Source organism: Camellia sinensis, chromosome 1 (genome assembly GCF_055761805.1).
Source record: "Camellia sinensis isolate YWXY chromosome 1, ASM5576180v1, whole genome shotgun sequence".
NCBI lineage: Eukaryota > Viridiplantae > Streptophyta > Magnoliopsida > Ericales > Theaceae > Camellia > Camellia sinensis.
Window position 1 is genome coordinate 64,318,248 of NC_138961.1, and position 10,326 is coordinate 64,328,573.

Below are 10,326 nucleotides of genomic sequence, written 5' to 3' on the forward strand. Positions count from 1 at the left end.
TTTATGTTCTAACAAACATTAGTGTCGATGGCTAAACTAACGCCTCTATTGGAGACAAAAAATTGCATTCAAGTTAGTTACCTACATGTTAGCCAATACTGACACTACCAATGGAATTGTATTAACAAAAATAGTGAGTTTCATACTAATCATGTTTGATTGACAAAAATAACATGGGATTAAGAGGGATGTATTCTGAACAGGTAAACCTTTTAAGTGAGAGTTTGACAAATGCTTTCTAGTAATTATTTATTTATTTTTATAAAGTCCTTAGGCTAGAAGTTCCTAAAATTTGGACCAAATTTAAAAATATTCATTAAATACAAAACAAAAAAAAAAAAAGTTATTTTTTTTTATTGTTTTTGTTTTTAGTAAATTTTTTTCAATTTGATTCTTCTATTTATTTATTTAGGAGCTTTATAGTCTATAAGGATCTACAAAAAAAATTGACAAAATAATTAATTTTTTTTTATTAAGAATAAATTTAAAAAAAATATTTTTTTAATAGTAAAACAGTTGCCAAATTCTACATTGTTTGGGTAGCCAATTGGAAAATGACTCTTGTCCGTACCATTATTCTCCATACTTTTTTATATTTTATTTTGTGGGTTTCATTTTAGGCCTACAACGATAATCCAAACTATTCATTCCGTAAACCTTGTAATAAAGATCATTTGTGAAAAAAATCAATTTTGTTGAATATCCCTTTGCAACAAATCCGAAATAATGACGCTTGAGACACAGTTGAATGAAATTATGGGGTAATTACCTACCAATGGTAGTCAAAAAAAATAAACATTATAAATATTAATAATTAAAATCATAAACTTTTTCACTTAATTTTTAAAAATTCATCTGAATGGTAATTTCTCTAAAATTATCCCACTTGTATCTTGATGGATCACTTGTTTGCGAAATTATTAAGTAGTTATAGAGTAGTATTACTTGGCATTTATTTTTTAATTTTTTAATATAGGTAGCTTAATATTTTAGAAAAATTATTGAGAAATTGCTCCATTTTGTTTAGTTTTTGAAATGGGTTATGAGTTTTGAATTGTGTTTTGAATTGTGTTTTGGCCATTTTTATGTTGTTCTGTATTCAAAACGACGTCGTTTTGGCCATTTGAGCCACTTTTGAGCCACAAAATTTGAGCTACGTAGCATTGTCGATTTTTGAAATGAGTTTTGAAAAGAGAAAATTTGTTTGGTTAATAGTTTTGAAAAGAGTTTTAAGTTTTGAATTGTATTTTAAAATTATTTTGAATTATTTTTTTAATATTTAATAATTTTCTTTATTTTATTTTTTTAGGGAAATATTTTTTATTGTAAATATGTTTTTTTAATGTGCCCTATATTTATTACATTTGTTTTTCATTTCTTTACAATTTTTGTACAACAGTATATCGAATTCAAATCCCGATGGTTATGGCCATTTGAACATTAGTACAAGTACAGATCTTAATTCGTTTTCATTTGTGCCATTCACTTCACATGGGCTCAGTCCCATAAGAACAAAATATTTTAAATATTTAAAAATCTTAAAAATTTTATTTTTTTATTTTGAATATATATTTTATTTTTTAAATATTTTAAATATTTTTTTAATTATTTTTTGAAATATTTAATTTTTTTTTAAAAAATTAATTTTTTTTTTGGATTGCCCATATATATCTAAATCATAACAAATTATTTTTCCAATACTTAAAAAAATAACAAAATATTTTTTCAAAAATATATATATTTTTATTTTTTTGAAAAAAATATTTTTATAAAAAATAATTTTGAAGAACAAAATAAAAAAAATTGATTTTTTTTTAAATAGAGTTTTGAAAACTTGTTTGATTATGAGTTTTTTTAGAGAAGTTTTTGAAAAGAGTTTTAAAAATCTTATTTGTTTATAAGTTTTGAAAAGAATTTTGAAATTTTTTAATTCAAATCATGATTTGAAACCAAACCAAATACTACCCTTATTTGGGAGTGTTTTGGATTGAGAGATCCTCCCTTTTTTTAAGGGACACTTTTTTCTAAATCTCTTTTCTCCAACTTCTATTTCATTTAATTCACATTATTTTCTTATATTCCAATAAGTCTTATGAGTGACATATTTACTAAAATATCCTTAATAATATTTACATTTACAGTGCAAATGTTCCGTAATGTAAATGTTCACACCGTCGATGTGAATGTTCACATCGTCAATGTGAATGTTCACACCATCAATATGAATATTAACATGTTAGTGTAAATATTCATATTGTCAAAGTGCATATTCACACTGTCAATGTGAACATTTACACGTCAATGTGAATATTCACATCGTAAAATATGAATGTTCACATCACCAAATTGCTAATCGTTCAAAAAATATTTGTAAAGGTAGAAATGTCCATAAAATACCTTAAATATGAAAATTATGATTTGGTAGATCAAATGTTCAAATAATAGGACTTATTGAAATATAAGAATATCTTATGGACTAATTAAAATACAAACCCTTGAAAAGGAATTTCCTAATGGACTTGGTGAAAAGGAATCAAGGGTTTGATTAAAAAAAAAAAAAAAAAAAAAAAAAAAATTGTATGCGTTGATGGTCTGATACAATGTAGATGAGGATGATGCAATAGTAAAATTATCCAACCCTTGATCTGAGACTGTCTGTTGAGTGATGCTAAACCTTTGCTTCTGAATCTTCTTGTTATGATCTTGTTTTTAAAACTTACATTTTTTTAGATTTATTTCTTAGGAGATTCGATTTTAAATCATTTGAGATTAACGTTAGTAAAAATGAAGTACTAAACTATTAGTTATACTTTGCGGTTGGTGCATACAATGCATGCCTTAATTGGTGCCAAAGTGCGAGCAATATGATGCAAACTGCAAAGATTACAACCAAATACTTAGATGTGTTAACATTTAATTTTGTTTACTGAAAGTAGTTAATGTTCTATCCTCACATCAAAAGTCAACTAAAAAATTAAGAGAAACCCAAGAAAAATATATATATGTATATGTTACTAACAAATAAAGAAAAAGTAGAAACCCAAGAACAATCAATAATAAAAATAAGTATAAGTGAAACTTAGGAACAAAACAAACAATTCAATAATAAACATAAGTCTCTTATCAAAAAAAATAATTAAAATATGAGAAGTAAGATGGTTTGACCATCGTACTTGCAGCTTCACTCTCTCTTTCTTGGTGTGCTAATGGCTTTGCTACAATTAGCATACCCTTTAGCAACAACATTGGAGAGGTTGAAATTGCCTTCTGTCATGTTAATTGATCGTAGCATCTCCTATGGGATCTTAAAAGAACCCATTGGTGTCAGTCTTTTACTTGGTTAGCAAACAAAGTTTTGTATGTCTTCTAATGAATTAGACAACGAATTAGTTAAATTAGTAGTTTGTTGGAGGTGGTGCTAAAAGTGTCAAGTTAGTAGTTTGTTAGAGGTGGTGCTAAAAGTGGTGATGCAGTTAGCACATTTGTGTGAGTGTTGCCTGATTGATAGTGGTGGGATTGTTGTTTGGAAATATTATCAAACAACAATCGCGCTATGTAACAAATTTCAGAACAAATTTTTGTGAAGGACAAATATGAAAAGAATTTATAAGATAAATACATGGATTCTAGCATGATTGATCAAATCCATAGCTAGGGTTTCAAATGTGTTGGGAAGCTTGAAAGGTACAGACTATAGTGATCTTTGATTTAGACTTGACCCATTTATTACTTTTGAATCCGGGAAACCATATTCGTGATGGTCGTTCCTTTCTCTTTATGTTTGGTTTTGGCTTCAGGGGTCGACACCATCCTTGTTGGTGTCAACACTGCCTCATTTTCTTTATCTTGTTCTGCTCCTAGGATTGACACCAGCAATGGAGGTGTCGACACTATCTTACTGTTATGTTCTTGGAATAGTTACTGAAATTTAGGGTCGACACTAGTTTTGGTGGTGTCGACACTTGTCTTTGTTGTTGACCTCAAGAGTTGACACCAGTCTGGGAATGGTCGACCATTGACTACTGTAGAATCTGGGTTTAGTTGTTGAAATTTAGTGTCGACACCTCTGGTCCAAGGGTCGACACCTTGTCTATTGCCAGTATTGTCAATTTTTGTCAATTCTTCCTGGGTCGACACCACCGACGCAAGAGTCGACCCCTGTGAGTTTTTTTTTTTTTTTTTCTAGATTTTAGTTCGGTTTTGGGCCTTCCTTGTTGGGGATTTTGACATGTTCTTTTGGGTTGACTTTGGAACTTTATTTCACTTTAACCTAGCACTATAAATAGGGCCCTCACTTTCCATTTTCTTCACTTTATCTTCTCTTTCCCCTCTCTAAACCGTGAATCACTCTTCTATCTCTATAAACTCACTTTTTTGCTCAAAGATCTTTAGATCTACTCACTTAGAAGCATCTCCTCACTTTGCTCCTTTGAGATTAAGTATAAAGCTTGTCGAGGGCTTCGTTTTGGTCAGAGCAAATTGTTGTTTTGTTACCGTAAACTTTTGGGCTTTTCTTCCTTCCTCTTCTTCTTCTTCTTCTTCTTCTTCTTTTTCTAAGTTTGAGGTAGGGATTCTTTACACTCTTGTATGAGTTTTACCTTAGCTATTTGCTATTCCAAAAGATTATGGTGGTTTGGGGCTTTTGTCAAAAGCCTAGGGCTTGGAATCAAAATGTAAAAGAGGGGTTTTCAAATGATTTTAAGAAAAAGCTTGTGATTATGAATTTGGGGTTGATATATGTTGAAATGAGATATTTCTTACCTAGAAATGAATTTTCAAAGAGAAAGGGGTTTTTGCCCAAAAATGTGAATGTTTGAGATTGTAAAGAGAAAATGGAATTGATATGGTAATTGTGAAATTGAAATGATGATAATGATGATGGTGGAGTTGGATATGGATTATCACACCCATTTTGAGATTTTGATAAAATGTATCTTTAATGAAATTTATTTATCTGTTGAGAGATATTTGTTTTGGGCTATTAGTGAAGGATAGCTATGAGTGTTGTAGAAATTGCATGAGAATTAAGTGAACTAAAACTAATTTTTCATCCATGTGCATTGAACATTGTTGCTTATTTATTACATTGAAAATGTATATGATATTGAGAATGTTGGAAAGAGATGTGTATCACCAAATCAAGTTGGCCTACGTATCCAGGGTGAAAGTCCCGAAAAACGTGCGTATACATGGGTGCCGATTCCATGGACGAAATATTCGTAAAATGGCAATAGAAGCGCTTGTATAGGCTACGTTTCCATGGGTGTTGTTTGACGGTTTCTCGCGGACGAAATATCTGTAAAATGTTGTACCGGTTTGAGATTTCTTCATTATTTCTATTGTAAAAGGCATGGTTTTGAGAATTGAGACATAAAACTAACATAGTGTGGCTTTTGAAAAGGATATAAATGTTTTGGTATCGGCATTGTATATGCATAAAACCTTATGGTTTTGTTAAGATTTATACAATGTGTTGTAGTATTTCTGCTGGGTTTTGGCTCACCTTTTGTGGGAAAAACATTTCAAGTACCGCTGATATGCCTCCACCAAGGACCTAACTTGGGAGGACTGTGGAGTTGAAGGCTCATTGTTGTTATTTTGTATTTAATTTTGTGCAAGCCCAGGGCTTTATTTGTATTAAGCTTGAGACTCACTTTTGATGTACTCAAGCATTGACTTGGAAAGATGTAAGCCTTTAAGGCATATGATTATTTGTTTAGCTTTTATTTATTTTCTCAATCTTGTAACACATTCTGTAGATTCAGAATATATTGTTTATGAATGTATATCGCATGCGTCACCTTTTGTGTATCAAACTTTGATTAATGAAAGCTTATCAATTCATTTATGTTGCTATTTATTGGTTGTTAAGAGATGGGTATGTTATGTTTATTTTGGAGCGTTACAACTTGGTATCAAAGCGTGCTGAGTTTGAATACTTGGGTATGTGGGAAGTGGTTATTACCACAATGGGCTTGTCTCACTTGATAGAGGCATTTGTATGTATAGTACACTCTGTGATAACATGCTTATTTGATTATATGGGTGTGAGATTTAATTTTTAGGATATTGATTGGATCTACGGGTTTCTAGAAGTCCTATTAAAAGAGCACCTGATCACTACTGTTTCTAATTGGAACTCTAGCAACACCGCGGGACGGTCATTATCCAAGAAGAAAATCCGTATGTGTTTATGTGACTATGTGCTTATGTGGAATGAATTATTGTTGTCCACCGAAAAAGGACGCGAAGGAGTTAGCTTCCACACATTTATAAATGTGCTAATCTCTTTTGTTACCTTCATTAGGATGTCAGGACGTAGATGTAGTGGTGGTAGGTGTGATAGGCCTAGAAGGCACGAGGTGCCTTTGCCGGATGAGATTTTGGTGCAAAAGGAAGGGGTTGGTCAGGCCAATATGGCCAAACCAGTTGGTCAGCAGGCCATGGGCAACCCACGAGATGGTCCGAGCATTGCGGGAATCCATAGACATTCTTAAGGCTAAGAATCAAGTCCAGGCCCTTATTGATGAGGCCAGGCCGTCTTTTCTGAAGAAAGAGTTTTTCAGGTCAAATCCGAATGAGTTTGTGGGTTACCCTAAAAAGCCACTGAAAGTGGATGAATGGCTTGAGCAAATGATGAAGACGTTCGAGATGCTCGGTATTGAGGACGACCAGTTGAGAGTGACCTTGGCATCCTTCGAGCTGAAAGGAGATGCGGGTCAGTGGTGGAAGTATACGCGTGGGCGTATTGGGGTGACTTTGGAGGCCTTTGTCAACGCCTTTCAGGAGAAGTTCTTGCTTTCCACAGTTCAGAAGAAGTTGAGGGAGTAGTTCTTAAAGCTCAAGCAGCTCAACATGCCTATAGCTAAATTTGAGGCAGCCTTTACTAGCCTTTCTAGGTTTGCACCAGAGTTAGTGGCGACAGAGGAGCGCCGTTGTGTGGAGTTTGAGAAAAGGTTGAGGACCGGGCTTCTCTTCAAGATAGTCGGTTCAATGATTAGAGATTACGGGTGACTTATAGAGTCGACGACTTATCTTGAGACCGTGATTCAAATGGAGGAGGAGCAGATGAGGGGCTCCAGTGTTTAGATGGACAGTAAGAGACAGAGGGGTTCTACCCCACAGCAGTCTTGGGGAGCACAGTCAAGGTCCACTTTTCCAGTGCCGATTTCGGCTTCTAGGAGAAGTGGTCAAGGAGATTTTACTTGCTTTAAGTGTGGCCAGTTAGGCTACAAGTCTCCAACTTGCCCGCAAAGGAGAGGAGGGCAACGGTCTGTTTCATCTACAGCTCATTCTCAGAGCCAGAGTCAAAGGAAAGGGTGTAGCTCGGCTTTTCGCGCTCCCCTTTCGGAAGAATGAATAGTCCTTACAGTTCGGACTCCACTAATGTGTTGGTTCTGATTCTGATTTCACAAGTGCAATGTGAAACAGTGAAAACACAAAAATAGTCCAAATCCGGCAATTTCTTTTGAAAAATCGATGTTTGAATCAAATGCCAAAAAATGGACTGCTTGGTGTAGACGGCGCCCGCGTGGGACCTCGTTGCTACAGTTCGGACTCGATTTGTGTCACGGTTCTTAATCTGAACCAAAGAGTCCAAATCTGGCAAATCGTTTTGAGAAACAGATTTTTGAAAAAGTAGTGCCAAACATGGACTGCTTTGCCAGATACAGAGTCGCCACCTAAATATTTTAAAATGGGGGAATTTAGGAAACCCTGACTCGGTGCCGAAGGCCACATGTCCGTCATCACCGGAGTTGTCTCGGCTCGGGAGCTTGGGTACGATCGGGGAAGGTCAGCTATGAGCACCCCCTTTCGCCCGGTCTGAAGACCGGCCTCTACTAACCGTGATATCCAATTTTGAAAACGTTATGTGTTCTTAATCCGGTTATTAGCCTAGAATTACTATGTTATGCGCGCAGCAAACAAGTATAGACCAAATCGCCCAAATTGGAACAAGACATTTTATGTTTGTTTTGAAAATGGTTTGCTACTCGCAAGTAGGCTAAAATGCAGATTTTGCCACCCTCAAGTGGGCTTTTAGAAAAGATGATTTTGCCACTATCTAGTGGGCTTAAAACTCATAGTTTTAATGCATTATTCCAATTTAGGTAATTCAACCTCCACCCACAGGCATTTCAAACAGTTTAACACATAAGCATTTAGCCGCATGGCAAGCATACTGTCATGTTAACATTCACACACATGCGAGATGCTAAAGCATAAATACTTACATCGTACTCCGTGCCAAAACAGTAAACTAGTTAGCAAAACATGCGTGTCCTAGTTCATGCTAAATTGTCTAATGCAACACATACAGGATGCAATTAGATGGGCTCGGCTAATCTTAAATATGGCATACGATATGCAACCAACTAATTCATGTATTCAATTTTGGAATTTGAAAATACGAATGCGGTTAGCATGATGTACCGAGCCCGGTGCATGTTAACAGATGCATGAATGCACGCATGCATATCATAAGGTATGCTAATTTCAAAAATGCCCTAATCTACCATCATAAGCTGGTAAATAAAAGGGAAGAAAGAAATGGGGATTGGAAGACATACACACACTCACCCACACTTATTACATGTTTACCCTCACTCAGAGGGTTCGAATTAATATTACAGTCCCAAAATAATGAACAAATAAAATTTATTACAAAATTTCCTAATTAATTAAAAAAAGAGGAAGCAAAAGAATGAAGAGGGTGGCCACAGCCTCTGCCTCGGGGCGCGCAGATGATGCATGCTCGAATCCGTCCTGCCCGGAAAACCCGTACTATGCTCTTGTCGCCTCTGTTTGTACTGCCTTGTCTTTCTGAAAATTTCCAAAGTGCTGGAACAAGCTCTCTGCATCCTGCAGAGCACCACCGGCCAGACAGAATTGCCACCGGCACTCCGAAATTCCCATCGGCACTTTATCAGATTCATCGGCACTCCAGATAGTGCCGGTCGGCACTAAATTCTGCCGGTCGGCAGAAACTTCCTGCAATAGACAGTTTGACAGCAAACAGAGGACAGGCAGTGCATAGTATGGAGTTTTTGGACACATGTAAGCATGGTCCTACTTCTTATCATATTTTAGACTCAAAGAAGCATGACTTTCGATCCTTGAATCATCAATGGTACATGATGAGTCAAAGGATCGAATTTGCCATTTGATATGAAAATGCATGCAACAAACAACATGAAAAACCGAGGCCTTATCAAGTTAGAGTCAAAGGTCCCGATGACCGGGAATCAAGGCGCGTTGCATCACTTGAAGTATGAATGGTCCTTGATTCCCGAACTTAGTTTGACACCCCAAACCAAGTAAATGCAATGCATGTAATGCTCAACAAGGCTCAAATACATCATGCCACCAAGATATAAAGCACAACAAACATTATGCAACCAACATGACAAATGTACAATGCTAAGCATACAAGGTACAAAAATGGTGCAAACATGGACCAAATTGACTATGGGATTGATGTGCTACAAAGCTTAACGGAACAACTATGCAACAAACATGGAGTAAGCATGCAAGAGGGCTTAAAAATGGCAAAAGGGCAGACCCTTACCCTCCTCAAAACGGTGGCCAAGAGTGCTCAAAATGATAGACAATCAACTCATGTTAACAAGCAAATTCATGGTCCCAAAGCTAAGGCACACAAGGAGACAACTTACCTTCAATGACATGACCACTCATGGCATGATCAAGACAAGTAAAAAAAAAGAAACTATGCATGCAAAATAGGACCCCAAAAGCTCCTAATGTGGCAACTAAGATATCCCCCATGAAGCAAATACACTAAGGCTCATTCTTAGGCATAAGAGGACACACCCTCAAGACATGAAAAAGACCATGCATGCACACATGTAAGCATGATTCTTGGACTAAAATATGACCCTAGATGATGCCAAATCAAGAGGGTAAACACAACCATGCATGCTAGAGGTCAAAATGCTCAAAGCTTCCAAGCCAAAATACAAAGCAACTCTAACAAACATGCTAAACATGACCAAGTTGATAACCAACATATGTTAAGCATGGAAAAACAATGCTAAATGCTCCATGGAACCAAGCCAACACACACAAAAATCATGGCCTAATCATGGGATGTATTTTTAAGCAAGATGGAGCAATACAAAACAAATATCACAAGCATACAAGAGGGCCAAATCCGGCCAAAAACAGAGGTTATGTAAGACCTAAGATGCCTAAAAAAGTACTGAAATGAAGCCAAGAAACAACAAGCACACATGCTATCCTCTTGAGCCCAAAAAGCAAGGAAACAAAACCATAAAGGGAGAGGGGTGTCCCTCCCCTATGCAAGAC

At 35.6% G+C, this 10,326-nt stretch overlaps 1 non-coding gene across 1 annotated transcript; it reads left to right on the forward strand.

Annotated features, from left to right (window-relative positions):
- Positions 1-2,603: 2,603 nt before the first annotated feature.
- Positions 2,604-2,692, forward strand: LOC114316367 (small nucleolar RNA snoR31). The gene has a single exon (XR_003648175.1). It is a non-coding gene; the product is annotated as a small nucleolar RNA snoR31 (small nucleolar RNA).
- Positions 2,693-10,326: the final 7,634 nt, after the last annotated feature.